We start from the raw sequence: 25308 nt of genomic DNA, 5'->3' as shown, positions 1-25308 counted from the left end.
TATCATCTGTGAGAGCTAAGGCATGTTATCAACCTTCCTAAGCCTTAGTGCCCTCGTCTGTAAATCGGGGGCAATAGTAATAGCACCCACTTCACATTGGTGGATCCAATGAATTAATGTGTGTCAAGTGGTTGGCATTGGCTCAGCACCTAGTGTATGCTCAATGAATGTTAGCTTTTGCTGTGAATTGCTACTTCCTGCCTTGCTCTTATTTTAAGTCTGCACTCTTTGGGGGTGTAACAGAATCTTCTCTACCCCTTACTGGATCAGAATCTTTGGGGACCCAACTTTGAGAAGCTGTATTAGAGGTTTTACAAGCAAAATCACTGCATAGAATATTAGAACCCTAAATTCTGAGCTCATAATCCAGTTTAGAATTATATGAATTCAGACCCTCCCAAACTGACCTATTGTGCTGCCTTGGAAAACACAGTTCTGAGATGATAGCCGTGATGATGAATTCATAGGAAAAATAATGAGGTCCCCTCTCTTTCTTAAAGAAAGAGATCCTGCCTGTTCGGATGAAAAAACAGTTTCATGTCCTCAGCAGCAGTGACCAAAAACGTGGGAAGGGCAGCCAGTCTGTCCTGTAGAAGGGTACATCTATCACCTCTGCATTGCCCATGAGCACAGGTGAAATGAGGGTCCTTGGCCATTTGAGTTGTTTGACACAAGGAAGAGAGGCTGTGCTTGGTGACCTGGCTGAAGGGGATTTGGGTGCAAGCCACAGGTGAATCCTGCCCCGCCTTCATCACCTGCTGCCACTGTGGCATCTTGTATGTAACCCTCCTGACTTTGCAAACCACCATTTTTCCAGGGACATGTTGGGGAGACCTTGAGTGAATCTAGGAATGGGGCTGCTGTTGGCTTGAAAACCAGATGAAAAGCCTCTTTCAGTATTAAGTGTGGACTCTCCTCTCCCCACAAATCCTTTTCCGAATCCATTTTCTCTCCTGGTACTTGGGAAAAGGGCTGCCTATCGGTAGACCTGCTGGGTAAAAGAAAGAAGATGCGGGGAGGGACGAGAGTGGCAGACTCCAACTCTGAGATTTCATTGTGAAGGACTTCCATGGCTGGGGGGTCTCGGGCTTATGGGTAGAGAACTAACAGTGAAGCAGAAAGAATTCTTTGCCTGCCCCCCCAACATGTCAGCTGTAATTCTTTTCCTCTTTTAATTGGAATTTTATACTGAGGTTCTCCTGGCAGATGCGACAGACTGAAGCAGTGGAAATGGATTTTAGAGAAAATGCGTGGTTTATAAATCTTTTTCTGAAGAGCTTAGAATGTAAACTATTCCATCTGGTGTGGAAGAACTAGGAAGAAATGGGGTGGCTTTAGATACTCAAAATTTACATGATCTTATTTGTTCTTTTAAAAATTAATAATGCAATTTGTGAACATGTGAAACATTTGAATGCTACAGAAGCACATACAGTCAATAGTAAAACTCTTTCCCTAATCTTATTTCCCAGAGATAACCCTTATTAGCAGTTTGGTGCATCTGCTTCTAGATTTTTTCCCCCTATGAATAATATGAAAAGAAAACTGACACTGTCTCCTGCTTCCATTATGACTAAGCACATCATGTATCACAGTCAGGAGAGAGAAACAGCAATTTTCACCCTGAGATACACCAAGAATAACAGAGCCAGTCTGTCTAGTCCTGATCCCTCAAATATTAAAACCTTGAGTGCTTCCCATAAATCTTGGCAAAGACAGCTTCATCCCTACCTTTTGCAACTATGATGTTTAAACACAGGTTACCTCCTTTGTGGATATTGTAATATCTTCAGAAAGATACTGTTTTGTTTTCCAGGAACAGATTAATATAAAACAACTTGGTCACCTTGGCAGCTTTGCATCTGTTTTCTTTTAAATACTTGTGTTTTGCTTTGGCTAGCTGGTCTTTTTGAAGGTGGATTCTCTTGCATTTCTTTTGAAGTAAAATGTTTTCTTCTCTAAATGTTTTGGCCTTCAGTCTTTCTTTGACAAAATAACAATGATAATAGATAATATTTATGAGGCATTTAGTATATGCCAGGCACTGCATTAAATGTTTTTCAAGAATGATTGGATTGGTCCTCACAACACTATGAGCTAGGTGCTTTGTGGTTTCCATTTTACAGATGGGAAAACTGAGGCACAAAGAAGTCAAAGCAATTTACCCAGTCACGTGGCTAGTTTGGTACAGTGATTGTGCACACACACATACAGGCACAGACAGACAGGAGTTTGTGTGTGTGTGTGTGTGTGTGTTTTCTCTCTTTGTTTTAAGAATATGAATAGGCCAGGTGCAGTGGCTCATACCTGTAATCTCAGCACTTTGGGAGGCTGAGGCAAGAGGATCACTTGAGTCCAGGAGTTCAAGACCAGCCTGGGCAACATAGCAAGACCCTTGTCTCTACAAAAAAATTTTAAAAATTAGCTGGATGCCAGGAACTGATTCATGCCTGTAATCCCAACACTTTGGGAGGCCAAGGCAGGAGGATCACTTGAGTCCAGGAGGTCAAGACCAACCTGGGTAAGACAGGAAGACCCTGTATCTACAAAAAATTAGCTGGCGTGGTGGCATGTGCTTGTAATCCCAGCTACTTGGGGATGCTGAGATGGGAGGATTGCTTGAGTCCCAGTGTCCAAGGCTGCAGTGAGCTATGATTGTGCCACTGCACTCCAGCCTGGGTGACGGAGCAAGACGCTGTTTCAAAAAAAAAAAAAAAAAAAAGCCAGATATGGTGGCATGTACCTGTAATCCCAGCTACTCAGGAGGCTGAGGCAAGAGCATTGCTTGAGTGCAGGAGTTTGAGATTATAGTTAGCTATGATTGAGCCACTGCACTGTAGCCTGGGTGACAGAGCAAGACCCTGTATCTGAAAAAATAAAAAATAGAAAAATACAAACAGTATCATACAACATTTGTTCTACAACTTGCTTTTTTTCCATTTAATATGGGGTGGGCAACTTCCCAAGCTAGTGTGTCCAAGTCTGTTTTATTCTTGTTTTCTTTCCCCATTCATTATTAAAATAATGAATTATATTGACAGACTTCCTGATGTTACATGATCCTCGTATTCTTGGGGAACGTCTTGATTTGTTATGGTGCAATCTTTTCTTTGTAAATTTTTATTTTCAAATAGCTTCAAACTTACAGAAACATTGTGAGTTCTATAAACATTATGAGTATGGTTGTCTTATTCTTTTTAAGGGCTTCCTCCTAGTTCATTTAAATGTTCATACCTCACCTATAACGATAGACATTTAGTTATTTAAAATTTATTGAGATTGCATAATATGCTGTAGTGGACATTCTAGTGAGTATGGCTGTCTTATTCTTTTTAAGGGCTTCCTACTAGCTCATTTAAATGCTCATGCCTCACCTGTAACTGTAACTATAGACATTTTCTTATTTAAAATTTGTTGAGATTGCATAATATGCTGTAGTAGACATTCTGATTGATACATTTTCATATGTTTGAGCCTTTGCTTGTGGTGAATTTCTAGGAATGGAATTGTTCAGTCAAACGGTATATGGATTTACATTTGGAGCGATAAAGCCAAATTGCCCTGCAAAAAGGTTATCCAAATCTATGCTCCCGCTAATTGTATTTAAGTGTTCTTTCCCCGACATCATTGCCAATACTGTATATTATCAATCTCTTTTTCCACATTCTGATGGGTGAAAAAGAATCTCAAGATAAAATTCCATTAATTAATGGCGAGGTTGAGCCATCTCTTCACACTTCAGATCTTATCTCCAATGTTTTCTTCTCACAGAGGACTTTTCAGACCAGCTTATCTAAAACTGGCCAGCTTTCCCTGGTGACCCACACAGTGCCTGGAACATAGCATGAGATCAATAAGTATGTGTTGAATTAACAAATGTATGTATAAATGAATATTTATTGATCTTATGTGTTTCTTCTTGATGAGTTTTGTACCCACACCCTTTGTCTAGTTTTCTATTGGTTTGTCTTTTCTTACTGAGCTGTGGGAAACTTTTACATATTATGGACCAGCACTGTGCAATAGAAATATAATGGGAGACACACAGGTGATTTTGAATTTTCTAGTAACCACATCAAAAAAGTAAAAATAAGTAGGTGAAATTAACTTCAATAATATACATTTTATTCAATCCAACATGTCAAAATATTATTCAAAGCTGTGGTATGAGCCATTTTTCAAGTGCTCCATAGTTACATGTGGCTAGTGGCAACTGTACTGAATAACTGAATAATATTCCTTGATCTGTTACATATTTTGCAAAATTTTCTCCCACTTTCTCGTGGTCTGTCTTTAAAAAATAATTAAAATACTATGATTATAGTGATATTGTATTAAAATAACTCCTGAGTGAATAGATTTGTACCAATGGCAGTGTTTTTTTTTTTTCTTGAGACAGGATCTTGCTCTGTCACCTAGGCTGGAGTGCAATGGCATGATCTTGGCTCACTGAAACCTCAACTTCCCTGGCTGAAGTGATCTTCCCACCTCAGCCTCCCAAGTATCTGGGACTACAGGTGAGTGCTACCACTCCCAGGTAACTTTTGTATTTTTTGTAGAGATGAGGTTTTGCCATGTTGCCCAGGCTGGTCTTGAATTTCAGAGCTCAAATTATCCTCCTGCCTCAGCCTCCCAAAGTGTTGGTATTACAGACACGAGCCACCATGCCTAGCCTGCTCTTTTTTCATATGGTTTATGTTTCTATGGAATTTTGTCCCATTGTATTAGTCCTTTCTCATGCTGCTAATAAAGACATACTTGAGACTGGTCAATTTATAAAGGAAAGTGGTTTAATTGACTCACAGTTCAGCATGGCTGGGGAGGCCTCAGGAAACTTACAATCATGGTGGAAAGGGAAGGAAATGCATCCTTCTTCACACGGCAGCAGGAGAGGGAAGAATGAGTGCCGAGTGAAGGAGGAAGCCCCTTACAAAACCATCAGATCTCATGAGAACTTACTCGCTATCACATGAATAGCATGGGGGAAACTGGCCACATGATTCAGTTACTTCCTACCAGGTCCCTCCCATGACATGTGGGGATTATGAGAACTACAATCAAAGATGAGATTTGGGTGAGGACACCACCAAACCATATAATTGCACTCCCGGCCCCTCTCAAATCTTATGTCCTCACTTTTCAAGACACAATCATGCCTTTCCAACAGTCCACCTAAGTCTCAGCTCATTCCAGCATTAACCCAAAAGTCCAAGTCCAAGGTCTCATCTGAGAGAAGACAAGTTGCTTCCTTCTATGACCTTGCAAAACCAAAAGCAAGCTAGTCACTTCCTAGATACAATGCGGGTACAGGCATTGGGCAAATACGTCTGCTCCAAAAGGGAGAAATTGGCCAAAACAAAGTGGCTACAGGCCCCATGCAAGTCCTAAATCCAATAGAGCAGTCAATAAACCTTAAATTTCCAAAATGATCCCCTTTGACTCCATGTCTCACATCCAGGTCACACTGATGCAAGAGGTGGGTTCCCATGGCTTTGGGCAGCTCCACTCCTGTGGCTTTGCAGGGTACAGCCCCCCTCCCTAACTGCTTTCACAGGCTGGTGTTCAGTGCCTGCAGCTTTTCCAGGTGCATGGTGCAAGCTGTTGATGGATCTACCATTCTGGGTTCTGGAGGACAGTGGCCCTCTTCTCACAGCTCCACTAGGCAGTGCCCCAGTGGGGACCTTGTATGGAGGCTACTACTGCATATTTCCCTTCCATACTTCCCTAGCAGAGGTTTTCCATGAGGGCTCTGCCCCCGTAGCAAATTTATGCCTGGACAACCAGGCATTTCCATACCATCCTCTGAAATCTAGGTGGAGGTTCTCAAATCTCAATTATTGTCTTCTGCACACCCTCAGGACTAACACCATGTGGAAGCTGCCAAGATTTGGGACTTGCACCCTCTGAGGCAATGGTCCAAGCTGTACTTTGACTTCTTTTAGCCACGGTTGGGGCTGAAACAGCTGGGATGCAGGGCACCACGTCCAGAGGCTGCACACAGCAGTGGGCCCTGGGCCTAGCCCATGAAACCATTTTTCCCTCCTAGGCCTCCAGATCTGTGATGCGAGGGGCTGCCTTGAAGGTCTCTAACATGCCCTGGAGACATTTTTCCCATTGTCTTGGTGATTAACATTTGGTTCCTTGTTACTTATGCAAATGCAAATTTCTGCAGCTGGCTTGAATTTCTCTCGAGAAAATGGGGTTTCTTTCTTTCTTTCTTTCTTTTTTTTGAGATGGGGTTTTGCTCTTGTTGCCCAGGTTGGAGTGTAATGGTGTGATCTTGGCTCACTGCAACCTCCACCTCCTGGATTCAAGTGATTCTCCTGCCTCAGCCTACCAAGTAGCTGGGATTATAGGCATGTGCCACCACGCCTGGCTAATTTTGTATTTTTAGTAGGGACAGGGTTTCTCTCTTTTGGTCAGGCTGGTCTCGAACTCCTGACCTCAGGTAATTCACCCATCTTGGCCTCTCAGAGTGTTGGGATTATAGGCGTGAACCACCACGCCCGGCCGGGATTTTCTCTTCTATCACATCATCAGGCTGCACATTTTTCAAACTTTTATGATCTGCTCCCTCTTGAATGCTTTGCCATGTAGAAATTTCTTCTGCCAGATACCCTAAATCATCTATCTCAAGTTCAATGTTCCGTAGATCTCTGGGGCAAAATGTTGCCAGTCCATTTGCATAGCAAGAGTGACCTTTACTCTTGCTCCCAACAAGTTCCCCATCTCCATCTGAGACCACCTTAGCCTGGACTTCATTGTCCATATGACTATCAGCATTTTGGTCAAAGCCATTCAACAAGTCTCTCAGAAGTTCTAAACTTTCCCACATCTTCCTGTCTTCTGAGGCCTCCAAGTCTCTAGGAAGTTCCAATTTTTCCCACATTTTCTTATCTTCTTCTGAGCCCTCCAAACTGTTCCAACCTCTGCCTGTTACCCAGTTCCAAAGTTGCTTCCACATTTTCTGGTATCTTTACAGCAGCTTCCCACTCTCCATGGTACCAGTTTACTGTAATTGTCTGTTCTCATGCTGCTAATAAAGATATACCTGAGACCGGGTAATTTATAAAGGAAAGAGGTTTAATTGACTCACAGTTTCACAGGGCTGGGGAGGCCTCAGGAAACTTATAATCATGGCAGAAGGAGAAGCAAACATGTCATTCACATGGTGGCAAGAGAGAGAAGAATGAGTGTCGAGTGAAGGGGGAAGCTCCTTACAAAACCATCAGATCTTGTGAGAACTCATTTACTATCACAAGAATAGCATGGGGGAAACTGGCCCCATGATTCAATTACCTTCCACTGGGTTCCTCCCATGACACGTGGGGATTATGGGAGCTACAATTCAAGACTGAGATTTGGGTGGGGACACAGCCGAACAATATCACCCATGTAGATTTTAATAACCATGACTACAATCAGGAAACAGAAATGGTCCATCACCACAGAGAAACTCCCCCGGTGACGCCTTGCAAGTCACACCTTTCCTGCAGGTCCATTGTCTGTTCACTTATATTTGTGGTGTTTGGACATTACCGAGTTCTTTTCTAAGCTATAGAGCTCATCATTTCATAAACCAACCACCATTATTTTAGTGTGCTAAGCAGCCAGTTGCTGTCTCTCTTCTTCCTGCAAAGTATTTTAAAAAGAAGGGACTTTAGTTTCTTTCTGGTTTTAATTTTCCTCTGTGATACAAATGGATCTTAGAGTATAGAACAAGAGCATAGTCTAACATTCTAAGAATTCATGACACTTCACTCTTAGAATATAGAACACATGGGTTCTCATCACATACTTTATAAGGCATGCAGGAGTCTCCTGCAGTGACTCTTCTCTTTGCTAGGGGCCTAGGCTCATATTGGCAAAATGGAATAACAGTGTTCAGGTCTTGACCAGATGCCTTGAACCAGTGAAGGCCACACTTTGACAGAAGAGTGAGCAAGTTTCTGTCTTCTGTAGTAAATGCTAATGATCTCATGGTCACTGCAGCTGGTTATTTGAAACTTATTTATACATGCCTTCCCTGAATGGACACATGATACCTAAATACCCACGGGAGGAAAGTTGGGCAGGAGTCAGAAGTGAGGGTGACCGTTTCTATGCTGAACCTCAAAAAGGTTGCTGTGGGGGACAGCAAGACAGTCATGAAGCTGTGCAGTGGAGACTCCCAGGCACCTGTCAGAAAGCACAGGCAACTCCTGGCATCCACACCTCAAAGAAAAAGAGTCCAAAGTAACCCCATAAATTTTGATAACTGGCACTGAATACCGATAGGTCTAATGTTCTAGGAATTCATGACACTTCACACCAAACTGCAAAGCTACTCCAATGCCCTAAGCCAGGAAAATGTGGAAAGTACTTTGTCCTTTCCTTCTGGTCTTTAGATCAGAACTCTTGCTACATCTCACATGATACCCTGGATGAGACAGCAGTACCTATGGGATTGCTGCCAGTGTAGACCGGAGATGAAACTCTCCAAAGTTATATTTTTATATCTCCCTATATTCGTGGTTCCCAATTCTAGCTGCACCTTAGAATTACTCAGTGTGGGAGGCTTAAAAAATTCCTACACCCAAGTTCATTCCCAAACCAACTGAATCAGGCTATCTGGGGTGGGACTCCAGCGTTGGATTTTTTTTTTGAAAGCTTTTCAGGTTATTCTGAGGGGCAGCCAGAATTGAGAACCACTGTCCTAGATGGACGGCCATTCATTAGTTCATTCATTTAAAACCTACTTCTTGAGTATCACCTGTGTGCCTGGCACTGCTCCCTGCCCTCATGGAGCTTACTTTCTGGTAGAGATAAAAAATAAATAAACATGCAAATAAATAAGGTGAATACATAATATTATTAAGGCAAAGAAGGTAGGGTGAAGGAGGGAGATTGTTTTAGCAGAAAGCAGGTAGACTGAGACCTGAAGGCTTGTGAAGAAGCCAGGCCTGCAGAGAGCAGTGGGGAGAGGATGCCTGGCAGGGAGGATGGCAAGTGCAAAGGTCTGGAGGGGGGAAACAAATTTTTTATTGAAGGTTCCCCCCAAAATGCAGTGTGGCTGAGCTGTAGGAGTGAAAGAGAGAGGAGAGGGGACAACAAAGGAAAGAAAAGAGAGGAGAGAGGAGAGATGAGATAAGGCCAAAGGGGAAACCAGGAGCTATATTAGTCATAATAATGAATCATCATATTAAAATAATAGTTAATATTTATTGAATATTTATTCTGTGCCAGGTCCTGGACTAACCACTATATGTGCTTCATATAATTGGTTCCTTACAATAACCCCCATGGAGATAAAAGTAATCTTATCCCCCATTTTACAGATGAGAAAACTGAGACTCAGAAAGAGGGACATCAACAGTCAAACAGTGTTTCTGTGTTCAAAGGCAACTTTCTAAGGAGACTACAAACATAAGCAAAAGTTAGTGCATCCATCCACAAAGCCCTTAGGATAACTATTTTATTATGCCCAAAAGAACTTAAGAGCAAGATTTGATGCACTGTTTGATGCATAGCACTGGGTAGATGACTTGACTTAAATTTAATAAAAATTTGGTTACTGATAGAGAAAATAGGGCAGGTATATCTAAGCTGTGCTACTAATTTCACTGTCAAAAATTCATTTTCTTTTTGTTCTTGCCTCTCTCTCTCTTTCTCTCTTTGAGATGGAGTCTCACTCTCTCACCCAGGCTGGAGTGCAGTGGTGCAATCTTGGCTCACTGCAGCCTCTGCCTCCCACATTCAAGCAATTTTCCTACCTCAGCCTGCCAAGTAGCTGGGATTACAGATGCACGCCACCATGCCCAGCTAATTTTTTTTTTTTTTTGTAGAGAAGGGCTTTCACATGTTGGCCAGGCTGGTCTTGAACTCCTGACCACAGGTGATTCGCCAGCCTCAGCCTCCCAAAGTGCTGGGATTACTGGTGGGTACATGGGATTGGAACATTGTGCTTCCTCAGCTCTAAAGCCTTCCGTTGTCCCCTATTTCCCTGGGAGAAGCTCACATTCTTCATTCTTCCCTTCCCAACTCTGCATGGGTGGCCCCTGCAGCCTCTCTCATCTCATTTGGAGCCTTTTCTCTTGCTCACTGTCTCCCCGTTTCTTGCCCCCTGTCTGTGTCCAGGTCATCTCCTCTCTACTCGTGGCCCTCTTCTCTCTCTGCCTCATGTGGCCAGCATCTCCTCATTCTGGTCTTGGCTGACATGTTGGCACCTTCAGGGCAGCCTTCTCAGGCCTCCTCATCTCTTCATTTTTTATTTTTTGAGACAAGGTTTTACTCTGTTGCCCAGTGGTGCAATCATAGCTCACTGCAGCCTCAAACTCTTGGGCTCAAGCAGTTCTCCAGCCTCAGCCTCCAGAGTAGCTGGGACCACAGGTGCACGCCACCACGCCCGACTGATTTTTTTCATTTTCTGGTAGAGACAGGGTCTTGCTATGTTGCCCAGGCTGGTCTCAGACTCTTGTGCTCAAGTGATCATCTTGCCTCAGCCTCCTAAAGTGCTGGGATTACAGGCATGAGCCACTGTATTCAGCCAGGTCCCCACATCTTAAGTAGGTACTGTGACCATAGTCAGTAGGTTATGACTCAGCTCCTGGTTTATTTCCTTCGTGACTCTTGACGCAAGTCACAGTCATTTGATTCAGTGGCCTGTTGACTTTTGAGTGTTTGTTCTGCCACCTGACTGTGAGCTCCGTGAAGATGCAGACCATATCTCATTGTATTCATTGCTCCAGTGCCTAATGGAGGGTCTGACACCTAGCATTCCTTTAATATATATTCCTGATAAAAAAGAAAAAATTCATACAGCCAGGTTTTCATTTTCCAACCTGTAGCCCTGCTTTTTAAAATTATTTAAACAAGCTTCTCAGGAATTTGCCCAAATATCTAGCCATTTGGACAGTTGATGATTACTGGTATGTAAAAAGAATTCTTGGTTGACCAAACAGTTGAAGATCCATTTCTATGATCCTAAAAGGATTAATTTTGTTACCTGAATCTTTTTTTTTTGTCCTCCACACTACTAAAAAATCAGATGATCTACAGATCTGAGAGACTAGATTAATTTTTTATCTTTCAGTTGATTTTATGCAAGAGTCCTGTAGACTGGACTTAATTTGGATCTTGAGTTTCCCAAAGGCAAGAGCTATAGTGGTATCCACCAATTGTTTTATAAAGTGGAGAATTTTCCATTAGATTGAAATTCAGGAACCATAACCAACATCTTGGGGGTTAAGGTTTTTTTTTTTTTTTTTTTCTCTAATACTGAAAGACATTACATCATGGAGGTTGAAGGTGTGGGCTCTGAGCCAGTCTGTCTGGGTTCCATCCCAGTTTTGCTACCTACTTGCAGAATCATGAGCAAGTCAACTAATTGTCTGTACTGTATTCTCTGCTTCTGTAAATGGGGATGGTGATTTTTTAAAAAAGTACTTACTTAATGGAATTTCCTGGCAGCTTGAATGGATGAATACACCAAAAGCTCTTAGCATAGTGCTTGGCACATAACTAACAGTTAATAAATGGGAACTATTGTCTATTTTCAGCCATCAGAAGGCAAAGAGTAGGTCTAATGTGACATTTCTTGGCAACTAAAACATTGTATGACATTTTTCCTATGTATTTATTCATTCATTAGACACTTATTAAGCCACTACTACATACTGGTACTGTTGTAAGAACTGGGAACGCCAGTCATGTATGGTCAGGCAGACAAGGTCCCTGCCTTTGAAGAGCTGAAGGAGCCATACCATTAGCACTCAAACCTATCATTAAAAACTTCCAGACAGGGAGAAGTGCTATGAAGGAAATAAGACAGAACCTTATGGTAGGGAGCAACTGGTAGACTGTTTGGTCTTCATTTGATACTACAGATTTACTGATGATTTTCTTTTACGTGGAAACTACCCCCTCCCATCCACAGCTGCCAATATTAGTGTATGTGTATGTAAATTGCACCATGCCCCATTTTATTACAGACAATGTTATAAACTAGATATATGGTTCTTTAATATAATAACAGCAGCTGAACCCAAAGGAAAATCAAGCCTTATAGGGAAGAATATAAAACTTAGTTTCCCTCTGGCTAGCCATATGTAGAAAGCTGAAACTGGATCCCTGCCTCACACCTTATACAAAAATTAATTCAAGATGGATTAAAGACTTAAATGTTAGACCCAAAGCCATAAAAACCCTAAAAGAAAACCTAGACAATACCATTCAGGACATAGGCATGGGCAAGGACTTCATGACTAAAACACAAAAAGCAATGGCAACAAAAGCCAAAATAGACAAATGGGATCTAATTAAACTAAAGAGCTTCTGCATGGCAAAAGAAACTACCATCAGAATGAACAGGCAACCTACATAATGGGAGAAAATTTTTGCAATCTCTCCATCTGACAAAGGGCTAATATCTAGAATCTACAAAGAACTTAAACAAATTTACAAGAAATAAACAAACAATCCCATCAAAAAGTGGGCAAAGGAGATGAACAGACACTTCTCAAAAGAAGACATTTATGCAGCAAACAGACACATGAAAAAATGCTCATCATCACTGGTCATCAGAGAAATGCAAATTAAAACCCCAGTGAGATACCATCTTACACCAGTTAGAATGGCAATTATTAAAAAGTCAGAAAACAACAGATGCTGGAGAGAATATGGAGAAAAAGGAATGCTTTTACACTGTTGGTGGGAGTGTAAATTAGTTCAGCCATTGTGGAAGACAGTGTGGCGATTCCTCAAGGATCTAGAACTAGAAATACCATTTGATCCAGCAATCCCATTACTGGGTATATACCCAAAGGATTATAAATCATGCTACTATAAAGACACATGCACATGTATGTTTATTGTGGCACTATTCACAATAGCAAAGACTTGGAACCAATTCAAATGTCTATCAATGATAGACTGGATTAAGAAAATGTGGCACATATACACCACGGAATGCTATGCAACCATACAAAAGGATGAGTTCATATCCTTTGCAGGGACATGGATGAAGCTGGAAACCATCATTCTCAGCAAACTATCACAAGGTCAGAAAACCAAACACCACATGTTCTCACTCATAGGTGGAAACTGAACAATGAGAACACTTGGACAGAGAGTGGGGAACATCACACACTGGGGCCTGTTGGGCGCTGGAGCCTGGGGGAGGCATAGCATTAGGAGAAATACCTAAAGTAAATGATGAGTTGATGGGTGCAGCAAACCAACATGGCACAGGTATACCTATATAACAAACCTGCACGTTGTGTGCATGTACCCTAGAACTTAAAGTATAATAATAATAACACAAAAACAAAAACAAAAACAAAAAAACCCTTAGTTTTCCTCTTTTTTTTTTTGAGACAGGGTCTCATTACATCACCTGGAATGCAGTGGTGTGATGACGGCTCACTGCAGCCTTGACGTCCTGTGCTCTAGTGATCCTCCCACCTCAGTCTCCCAAGCACCTGGGACTACAGGCACACACTACTAGGCCTGGATAATTTTTTTTTTGTTTCGTTTTTTGAGATGGAGTCTCGCTCTGTCGCCCAGGCTGGAGTGCAGTGGCGCGATCTCGGCTCACTGCAAGTTCCGTCTCCTGGGTTCACGCCATTCTCCTGCCTCAGCCTCCTGAGTAGCTGGGATTACAGGCGCTCGCCACCACACTCGGCTAATTTTGTTACTGTATTTTTAGTACAGACAGGGTTTCACTGTGTTAGCCAGGATGGTCTCCATCTCCTGACCTCGTGATCCACCTGCCTCGGCCTCCCAAAGTGCTGGGATTACAGGCGTGAGCCACTGTATCTGGCCAATATTTTGTATTTTTTGAAGACGGGGTTTTGCCATGTTGCTGAGGCTGGTCTGGAACTCCTGAGCTCAAGCAATCCACCTGCCTTGGCCTCCCAAAGTGCTGGGATTACAGGTGTGAGTCACCGCACCCGGCCTCCTCATTTGTAAAATGGGAATAAGAATATTTATGCACAGGGCTGGGCACAGTGGCTGACACCTATAATCTCAGCACTTTGGGAGTCCAAGATGGGGGAATCACAGGGTCAGGAGATTGAGACCATCCTGGCTAACACAGTGAAACCCCATCTCTACTAAAAATACAAAAAAGTAGCCAGGCATGGTGGCACGTGCCTGTAGTTGCAGCTACTCAGGAGGCTGATGCAGGAGAATCACTTGAACCCGGGAGGCAGAGGTTGCAGTGAGCCAAGACCACACCACCGCACTCCAGCCACGGTGACAGAGCGAGACTCTGTCTCAAAAAAATAAAAATAAAAATAAAAATAAAAATAAAAAAAAAGAAAGAAAGAAAAGAAAAAGAAAAGAATATCTATGAACAGGTTGGTTGTGAGGCTTAAATGAGATGATGGCAGTAAAGGGGCCTTGCATTATCTCACTTAGTTTTGAAAACTGTGCAGAGAGGTTGACATTAATATTCCCATTGTATAGGTGGGAAAACCTAGTCTCAGAGAAATTAGGATAAGAGCAGAGCTGGGATTCACACTTAGGAGTTGAGTTCAGAGCCTGGCCCAACATGATGTTTGCCTTTGAATCTGTACCCCCACCCAGTGTACATGTTGGGGGCTAAAGGAGAAACTACAAGCAAAAATGGAAAGCAGTTTTGTGAAAAACTCTGGGATACATAAACAGGCCTCTAAGGTTCACAAAACAGTGAAAGAAGCAAGGGCCAGAAAATCTACAAAAAGGAGAGAAAATATTTGCAATTCACATATTTATGAAGTCTTTGCAGCTAGTATATATATATGTGTGTGTGTATGTGTGTATATATATACACACACATATATCTCTTAAACTCAACAATAAAAAGATGAACAACCCACTTAAAGAGAGGCAAAGTCTCTAAATGGACATTTCTTTGAAGAATACAAATTGCCAGTAAGCACAGGAAATGCTCAATATCATTAGTCACTAGAGAAATGCAAATAAAAACCTCAAAAAGATACTACTTTGCACCTACTGGGATAGCCACAATAAAAAAGATAGTAACATGTGTTATTAAGGATACAGAGAAACTGGAACCCTTGTACAGGGATGGTGGGATTGCAAAATTGTGCGGGTGCTTTGGAAATGGTCTAGCAGTTCCTCAACAAGTTAAACATATCGTTATCATACTACCCAACAATTCCACTCCTAGCTCTATACTTAAGAAAATTGAAAACATAAGTTCATACAAAAAAGTTGTTCATGAATATTCCTAGCAGCATATTTTTAAGAGCCAAAAAATGGAATCAACCCAATGTCCATCAATGAATGAACAGAAAAACACAATACGGAATATCCATACAATAGAATATTATTCAGCCTTAAAAAGAATGAAGTACTGATTAATGCTACAACATGGATGAACCCTGAAAACGTGATGCTAAGTGAAAGAGGACATATATGAAAGATCACATATTATATGATTCCATTTATAAGAAATATCCAGAATAGGTAAATCTGTAGAGATAGACAGTAGATTAGAGATTGCCAGGGGTTGTGGGGATGAGTAGTGACTGCTAATGGGCTGTATTAGTCCATTCTCATGCTGTTATAAATAAATATCTGAGGGTGGGTACTTTATAATAAAAGAGATTTAATTGACTCACAGCTCCACATGGCTGGGGAAGCCTCAGGAAACTTACAATCATGGTGGAAAGCACCTCTTCACAGGACAGCAGGAGAGAGAATGAGTGCCAAGTGAATTGGGGAAGAACCCCTCATAAAACCATCGTATGTCGTGAGAACTCACTCACTATGATGAAAACAGCATGGGGGAAACCACCCCTATGATTCAATCACCTCCCACCAGGTCCCTCCCATGACAGGTGGGGCTTATGGAAACTGCAATTCAAGATGAGATTTGGGTGAGGACACAGCTAAACCACAACATTTCACCCACGGCCCCTCCCAAATTTTATGTCCTCACATTTCAAGACACAAAAATCATGCACTTCCAACAGTCACCTGAAGTCTTAACTCATCCAGCATTAACCCCAAAGTCCAGATCCAAAGTTTCATCAAAGACAAGGCAAGTCCCTTCTGCCTATGAGCCTGTAAAATCAAAAGCAAGTAAGTCACTTCCTAGATACAACGGGAGTACAGGCATTGGGTAAATACACCCATTCTAAATGGGAGAAATTGACCAAAACAAAGGATGAAAGTCCAAAATCCAATAGAGCAGTCATTAAACCTTAAAGTTTCAAAATAATCTCCTTTGACTCCATGTCTCACATCCAGGTCATACTGATGCAAGAGGTGGGCTCCCATGGCCTTGGGCAGCTCTGCCTCTGTGGCTTTGCAGGGTATAGTCCCCACCCTGGCTGATTCCATGGCTGGTGTTGAGTGTTGTGGGTTGCACCAGGTGCATGGTGCAAGCTATCAGAGGATCTACCATTCTGGCGTCTGGAGGACAGTGGCCCTCTTCTCATAGCTCCACTAGGCAGTGCCCCAATGGGGACTCTGTGTGGGGCTCTGTCCCCACATTTCCCTTCCACACTGCCCTAGCAGAAATTCTTTTTGAGGGCTCCACTCCTGCAGCAAACTTCTGCCTGGACATCCAGGCATTTCCATACATCCTCTGAAATCTAGGCAGAAGTGAGTTTTCTCCCTTTCTCTGTCTCTGTCTCTGTTTCTTTCTTTCCCAGTGACCCCTCCTTATACTCCCCTCCATCTGTAGACTTACATAAATTTCTGAACATAGTCTGATTTTTTTTTCCAGGTGCAAGAAACTCTTTTTATATAGATCAATATTGTTTTAAATTCCAAACTCCTAGATAGCAGGTTCCCATCAAAATAGCTTGATGTATGTGGGCACTTAGCAAATATTTTTAGGAATAACATCTGAGTTTTTGGATGACTTTGGGATTTCTAGTTTGGGTTTTGCTTGCTCCTGTTTCTACACCTGAAAGTGGTGCTGGGAATTCTGAGACTGGGCTTCCAGACTACAAGGTGCATTTTCTTTTCAGCACCGTTGATTCATTCATGCTTGTCTCTCTTCTTCTTGGGCTTTTGGGCTTTTTCTCTCCATAAATATTTTCAGGATAAGTAAGAATTGTCCTTTTTGGCTGTCTATCATTAGAGCCAAAAGCTATGGAGGAATTCTGACAGGCTTGATTGAGAGTATTGTATGATACTTCTTATATTGATGGGGGTAAATCTGTTAAAAGAGAAAGCTTCTAGAACAATCAAAGCTGTTTTCTATCAAAGAGTAAGGCAGGGCCAGACGTGGTGGCTCACACCTCTAATCCCAGCACTTCAGGAGGCTGATGGGGGTAGATCCCTTGAGCACAGGAGTTCAAGACCAATCTGGGCAACATGGTGAACCATCTATACAATAAATACAAAAAAGTTTAGCTGGGCATGGTGGTGTGTGCCTACAGTCCCAGCTGCCTGGGAGGCTGAACTGGGAGGATCAACTGAGCCTGGGGAGGTCAAGGCTGCAGTGACCTGTGGTTGTACCACTACACTCCAGCCTGTGCAACAGAGTGAGACCCTGTCTTAAAAAAAAAAAAAAAGGAAAGGCATAGCTGTCTGATTATAATGCTTCATGGGTATAAGGACTGTCATGTTTGATTTTGTTGGAGAGGCTTACCACATTTCTGAGCCTCAGTTTTCTTAAGGATAAATAAGGAGAACAGCTTTCTTATGTACCTTGCTGGGATTTTTGCAAGGAACAAGTGAAATCGTGTCAATATGAAATGCTTTAAAAAGTAAAGACAAATGTATAAATGTTACAATAATAATAATAATAATAGAAATACTAAACTACTATAAAAATTACCCACAGCAAAGAACAAATAAAGTTATCAAAGAGGAGTAAAATAGAGAAAGTCTCCTTTAGTTTGGGGAATAGAAGATATGATACAAAGGGTAAAGGAAACAAAGTCAAGTTCCTGAATTTCACCTGCAGAAAAAAAAAAAAAAAAAAAAAAAAAGGAGTGAGGGAGGAAGGAAATTAGCAAAAATTTGGCTAGGGAAACTCATTAAAAACAGCCAACTTAGCCAAGCATAGTGGCTCATGCCTGTAATCTCAGCACTTTGGAGGCTGAGGCAGGAAGATCACTTGAGGCCAGGAGTTTGAGACCAGCTTGGGCAACACAGGGAGATTCTGTTTCTACAAAAAAAAATTTAAAAATTAGCCAGGCTTAGTGGCTCATGTCTGTTATTCCAGCACTTTGGAGACTGAAGTGTGAGGATCGCTTGAGTCAGGATATTGAGGCTGCAGTGAGCCATGATTGCACCATTGCACTCCAGTCTGGGTGACAGAGTAAGATCCTGCCTCAAAAACAAAAACAAAACAGAAAAACAACAAAAACAAACCAAACCCCAAAACACCCAAGTTGGAAGAAAGGGGGAGAGGTGGGTCTACAACGCAAGAATGTTAAGGATGGATACCATGCAATCTTCCCATATAAACAGCAGCTGTACTCATTAAAATGAGAACCAAGGTATTATTAAGAACAGTATTTCCCAAAATGTGTGCTGTAGCATATTAGCCTTGTGATCCAAGAATCTGGGAAAATGCTTAGTAAATGCCCTATACTCTACTATTCCATTAAAGAGCCATAATGCATGGTGGTTTGCCAAAGGCTCCAAAAAGCTCCAAAGGAAAGAAAAGACTTAACTTTTGCTCAACTCAGCATTTGGTTTCTCAATTTAATCATCTCCTGCACCTGTACCTTTTTTGGTAAAATTTGTTATCACCAGACACAACCAGTTTTCTGAGAAGCAGCATTTTGGAAAGTCTGGCTTAATTCTTGAACGTGCAGACCTGGACATTCTCAGGTATGTTCAGGCTCACATTTCTGGATGAGGGGCTTTGAGCTGAAGAGTGTCCTGCCCTGAACTAACAAACTGAGAATAAAGACAAATTTCCAAACGTGGACCCACTGGTCTGCAATGTGAGCATATTGGTGAGCTCTGGAGCAGCCAGGAAAATTATCCTTGGGAACCAAGCCTTGGCCAACCTCTCAGTGACCCTTGGCATTTGCCTGAGTCTCCTGGATATTTTCCAAATAAGGTTTTGGCAGGAATGCAGAACACAGTTGGGGAAGGGAAGCAAACCCTCAGAGATAAAGGTAGGAGCAGACTTTGGCCTGTGTAGTCATTAATTCATTAATTCATTTATTCATTCATCAAATGTTTGTTACATGTGGACTTCACGCTTGACATTGTGCTAGGTGCTGGGGCTAACAGTGTAATCTTAAGGGGCTCACATACACAAATCAGTGCAAGGAAGTAAAGATGACCCGAGAGGAAATCTGTTCAGAGTATAGAGGGCACAACCTTGAGTGAAAGAGAGGAGGCAATCAAAAAAGGCTTCATGGAGGAGGTGATTTTCTAGCTGAGCCTTGAAAGAGGAGTGGAGTCTGCATTTTAACAAGATCCTTAGGTGATTAAAGTTCTAGGATGTGAATTCTACCTGGGCTCCCCTTGATGATTATTTGAAGGTATTCTTCAAAGTCATCATTGACATTCACACATAAACCAGAAATAGTTTTGTTACTAATTAATGACAAGCTCTACCTCAACCATAGCCTTTTTGGCCAACTCATTTAATAGCTGCTGTCTTGTTCTCTTATCTGCCGCTCATCTGGGCAGATAATGACTTAGGAGTCATTAGGAGTCAGATAATGACTTAGGAGGAGAACTCAGAAGTTCTATCTGAATTTCTTTCTTTTTACTTTTTTTGTTTGTTTGTTTTGAGACAGGGTCTCATTCTGTTGCCCAGGCTGGAGGGCAGTGGCATGATCTCGGCTTCCTGCGATCTCCACCTCCTGGGCTCAAGTGATTTTCCTGCCTCTGCCTTTTGGGTAGCTTGGACTACAGGCACTCACTACTGTGCCCAGCCATTTTTCTTTTCTTTTCTTTTTTTTTTTGTAGAGACGCGATTTTATCATGTTGCCCAGGCTTGTCTCAAGCTTCTGAGCTCAGGTGGTCCACCCCCCTCAGCCTCCTAAAGTGCTAGGATTACAGGCGTAAACTACCATGCCTGGCCCCCTTTTTACTTTTTATTATGGAAAGTTTTAAATGTATACACAATTTGACGGGGTAATATAATAAATCCCCATGTTCCCATAACCCAGCTTCCACTGTCATGCATTAGTGGCCAATCTTGTTATATCTCTATCCCCACATATTATGTTATAACAAACCCAGCCTTTACAGCATTTCATCAGTAAATTTAAATGGCTCTTAAATTGTATTTTTTTAAAATTAGGAGCACACAGATTCACATCTTGAAATAGACATAGTCTGTACCACCAATGATCTGAAAGGACTCTAAAAACAGTTTAAATTCTAGATTCTCAAATACCAAATGTCAGTGGCCACCAAGAGGCAAAACTTACGAAAGTAACTGATGAGGCAGGGCTGCTGGGGAAATGTGCATATTTGCAAAATCTATGGGTATCTGGAACGCGACCTTCCCATGATGACACACTTCGGACAGGGTCTTCGTCATCTGGAACCATCTGAATGCTCTTCAGAGCTTCAAGCAAGAAATTCACAAGAAATAAGTCACAGGGGTCTATAATTTTAATACCCCATTTCTCATGTGACAATCTCAGCTGTGGAAAGAGCCAGAGAACATTGGGAGAAGTGACAGGGAGACAGCCAATGAATCAGCATTCGGTGCTCCAACTAGCGGGCAGTGTCAAGCCCTCTGGATCCGTTGCCTGCACCAAGACCTGTTATTTCCAAGTTCACAGACACACACGATCTTCCCCCTACACCTAGCTGAAGTCCACCTGAAGCAGTTTTGACGGGCGAACAGCTAAAACTGTATTTCAAGCTCTGGTGGAGCTTGGGTCAGATGGAAAAAAACATGTGGTTTGGTTTGTTTTTCATCCCGTGAGTATTTACTGACCACTGACCTTATCATCCACAGCAGGTACGGTCAGACTTGGGGCATGGCTGTGGCTTACGGTGCCGGCCCACAACCAGATCATGGGTTGTGACAAAGCCTTCAGACCAACCATCCATTATCAACTGCATCTTCTGTGGGTGTGAGAGACAGGTTGCCTTGTTTTCAGGAGCATTTCTCTGTCTCTTTTCTGTGTCCAGTCCCTTTTCTGGATCCCATGTCTTTTTTCTTGACTTACTCCCTTCTTTTTGGGAGGCACATTCGCCCATGACTTTCTGAGAAAAGATGTACGCCAGACAATTTATTTGAGACCTTAAATGTCTGGAAAAGTCTTTATTCTTCTCTCTCCCTTGAATGATTATTTAGATGGGTCTAGAAGTGAAGTTGTGAATAATTTTCTTTTAGGATTTTTGAAGTCATCTTTTCACTATTGTTTAGCCTTCAGCATTCCTGATAACAATTCTGAAGCCATTATTAATCCATATGAGCTTGTTAATGGGTGGGTGGATGGCATCCTCTCTCTGGAGGACTCCTAAAGATTTTTTCTTTTGGACTGGTCACATCCTTGGAGAGAAATTCTCCAATTTCTGTCCAGGAAACCAAGTTGGGGAAGGAGCTTCCTTGTTCAACATTGCAGCTTTCCATGAATCTCGTTTTCAGCTTGGCACCTAAACTCTTATCTCAGCTGTGCCTGGTGTCTACAGTCATTCTGTTTAATCTTACCACAGAGAAAATCTCTAATCTTCTGAGATGGTGAGGAAGTGGGGGCCTGGCTGTGTGGGGTGGTAGGCGATCTCTGGCAGTTCCACGACTTCATAAACAGACTTTCAAAGATTTTCCCTACCCTTTATTCCTAACATCAGAGGCAGTGTCTTCAGCTAGTACCTCCAATTTCTGAGCTTTCCTAGAGCTTTGCAGAGAAAAATGACTTTCTTCTTGTTGGCTACTATTTGTACAGGATTTAGATTTCAGTGTCACCTACTACGCAAAATTAGTTGATGTCCAACCAGCTATTTTCCATCGTCTAAGATTTTGTCACCACACTCATTTCTTCTTCTGTTTTCCTAATTTGTCCTTGAGTGTTTATATCATTTTAAATTCATTTACTACCATTTTTTTAAAATTCTGGGCACATATAGGTATATACGTTTATGGGGTACATGAGATGTTTTGATACAGGCATGCAATGTGAAATAAGCACATCATGGAGAATGGGGTATCCATCCCTCAAGCATTTATCCTTTATGTTACAGACAATGTAATTACACCCTTTAAGTTATTTAGAAATGCATAATTAAGTTATTATTGACTGTAGTCACCCTATTGTGCTACCAAATAGCACTTACTATCATTTTAAGTGGTCTTAGAAGGGGTGGGAGCAAAACAGGTATGTTCAATATTTCATGATTAATCAAAAGTCCTCTGCTTATTTGTATGTGTTTCAGTTTGGCATTAATATTTACTTTATGCTGCAACAAATTTTTATTCCAGTGACATGTCTACTATTGGTCACTGTTTTTATTCTTATCAAATTTTCTAGTCTCAATAAAAACAGAAAAACTGGAAAAGGTAATGGCTTGTATCTCTAGAATAGACATATCTTCCATCATCATCACCATCATCAAATCAATACTTATTGAATTCTAGCTGTGTTCTAAGCAGTGACCTGAAAACTTTTAACTTTTATTATCTAATCTCCACAATTGCATTTGGGTAAATACTATCACAACCCCCATTTTACAAGGTGGAAAAACCAAGCTTCAGAAAGATCGAGGCACTTGCATAAAATCATAAGCACATCAAAGAAAAGGATTTGAACCTTAATGGTTGGTCTCTAGACAGGTTCTCTAGACAGGGATGTGTGTAAGACATCTCAGGCAATGGTGTGCTTGGGAATCTCGACTAGGGGTTGCACCATTCCCCATGAAGGCATTTAGAAATGTGGGAGCATCTGTGGTGGTCTCAATGATTTGGGGGTGCTACTGGCATTTGGTGGAAAGACTCAAAGTACTACTGTCCTGCCATGCTATGAATTGTTCCCCAATGAAGAATGGGCAAATCCCCACACACCTATTGGTAGGTGTGAGAGAGAAGTGCTAATGAAAAGCTTATAAGCCACCCGGTTAAAAGTCATTGGTTATTTTGTATCCATGATTAGAGTGACCAATTGCTTCAGTTTTGCAAATGAGTCATCATGATGTCATCAAGAATTGGGGGCTGGCACAAACTCGTCTTCTGAGTAAGGTAGCAAATTCCAGCGACAAAACCAATAGACAGTGAACTAACCCTAAATTTGCCAACACTCTTGCAGCTTGCTTAGAGCCCCACTTCTTTGAGATCCAGGAGGGCAGAGACCTTTCTGATCTTATTTGCCACTTGATAGAGACAAAGGAATAGCTGGAATAGAGCCTGGCACCTAATAGATGCTCAATAAGTACGTGCTGAATAACAAATAAATATTCTTTCTCCAGGGTCGAGGGCCACATTAGGAAATTATGGGGTTCTTTTACAGGGAATAAACAGATAGCCAGGGATGGGTGGGATCATGATGAATGAGGCCTGAAAGCCAGCTTGTGCTCCTCACCAAGCTATGTGCCCTGGTGGAGGGTTGTGTCTGCATGGAGAAAATGTGCCATATTCAAATTCACGCAAAGATGCAATATGAGCTACCAGGAACCCAGTCTAGGGAGAAATTCTTGAGATATGCGTCTCTCACATTGAGGTTAAGTATGCTTTCAACAAATAGACTTTCAATACATAGAGGAAGCAACACTTCTCTGTCCCTGACAATGCTTGACCTGTCAACACTCAATACAACAAGACATGTTGGACTAGAGTTCATCTGCGGTGTGCCACCTCCTAACCCCCAGGACCCCAGGACTCCCCTGGAGCTACATGGGGTGGTAGAAAGAACACAGAAATCTACAACTTGAAGAACACTCTTCTTGAATGTGTATTTTTCCAAAGTAGTTTTCTTTGCCAGCACCTACTCTAATTTGGTGATTTTATAGAAAGCTTCTCAGGCTTGGTTTAATAAATATTTAAGTATTGATTATTTTGAGATCATTGGCTCTTTTTTACCATTCTGGAAACTAATTATTTTGAGCCTTGCCAATATGTTCCACACATCCATGTTTATATAAATTTGCATCATCCTACAGTGCTTCTTCACTGGGATGGTCTTGGTATTGCGAATGTGTCCATTCTTCACTGGGAGACAGCCCCTAGCATGGCAGACATTAGTACTTTGGCTCTTTCCACCAAATGCCAGTAACACCCTAAATCATTGAGAGCACCACAAATCATAAATTACAGAGAAGTGAGAGTTGAAAATAGCCAGGACTAAACATCACAAGAGACCCTAGGGGAAGCAAACGCCTGGCAGAATTGGTCTCCCACATTCCTACTGCACATCCTTCCTCTTCCTCTTTGTCCTTTGTCCTTTGGAGTCCTTGTGATGAAACTGATCAAGCCCAGAGCTGCACTACATCAATGGGAAAACACTTCCAGTACCTTAGAGAAAGTGCAACAGGAAGGGTGTAGGACACACCGTTTAGAATTTCTGTTTGTTTTCGTATGTAACACGATATCTCCAAGTTCCAAATCTATACATCCGTCTGACAATTATTGCATGTACCAAGCATAGTGCTAACAGCTAGAATGCTTTGTTTTGTTTCGTCCTTACAACAGTTTTGCTCATCTTAAAACAGCTTTCACATTCCCATTTTATAGATGAAGAAACCAAGGGTTTAAAAAGGTATAAAACCTGGCCGGGCGCAGTGGCTCACCCACGTAATCCCAGCACTCTGGGAGGCCGAGGCTGGCGGATCACTTGAGGTCAGGAGTTTGAGATCAGCCTGGGCAACATGGTGAAACCCCGTCTCTACTAAAAATACAAAAATTAGTCGGGCGTGGTGGCCTGCATCTGTAATCCCAGTTAGTTGGGGTGGCCGGGGTGGGAGGATCGCTTGAACCCAGGAGGTGGAGGTTGCAGTGAGCCAAGATTATGCCACTGCACTCACTCCAGCCTGGGTGACAGAGCGAGACTCCGTCTCAAATAAATAAATAAATAAATAAAGATACAAACTTGTCCATAGTAAACTGTCTCCAGGGTCTGTTCTGGCAACAGAATAGTCTCTTATAAAACTGAAAAAGGCTTGGGGGAGGGAATGGGGAAGAGGGGATTAGAAAAGGAAGTTTCAATTCAAAGCATGTGCAAACCTCTTCTCCCAGGGCATACCAAGCAGCAGCATCAATATCTGACCTGTCACTACCAGCTGGAGTGCCAGCTCATTTCAGACCAATGAGGGAAAAAGGCTTTGCACGCAGTTTCCTAAGTGGCACTGGGAAAGGGGTGAACTGGCTGCTTCATTAATAAACCAGGATAGAATGTGGGCACCAGTGCCAGCCAGACAGTCTGCTGCTGCCTGGAGAATTTGGCTGCA

General features: G+C 42.0%; 1 protein-coding gene across 1 annotated transcript in view; it reads right to left on the bottom strand.

Annotated features, from left to right (window-relative positions):
* The window catches only part of TMEM233 (transmembrane protein 233), a 47077-nt gene that overhangs the window by 19256 nt on the left and 2513 nt on the right, over positions 1-25308 (bottom strand). The window lies entirely within an intron of this gene.

Source organism: Macaca fascicularis, chromosome 11 (genome assembly GCF_037993035.2).
Source record: "Macaca fascicularis isolate 582-1 chromosome 11, T2T-MFA8v1.1".
NCBI classification, from domain to species: domain Eukaryota; kingdom Metazoa; phylum Chordata; class Mammalia; order Primates; family Cercopithecidae; genus Macaca; species Macaca fascicularis.
This window is presented reverse-complemented; position numbering and strand designations above follow the sequence as displayed.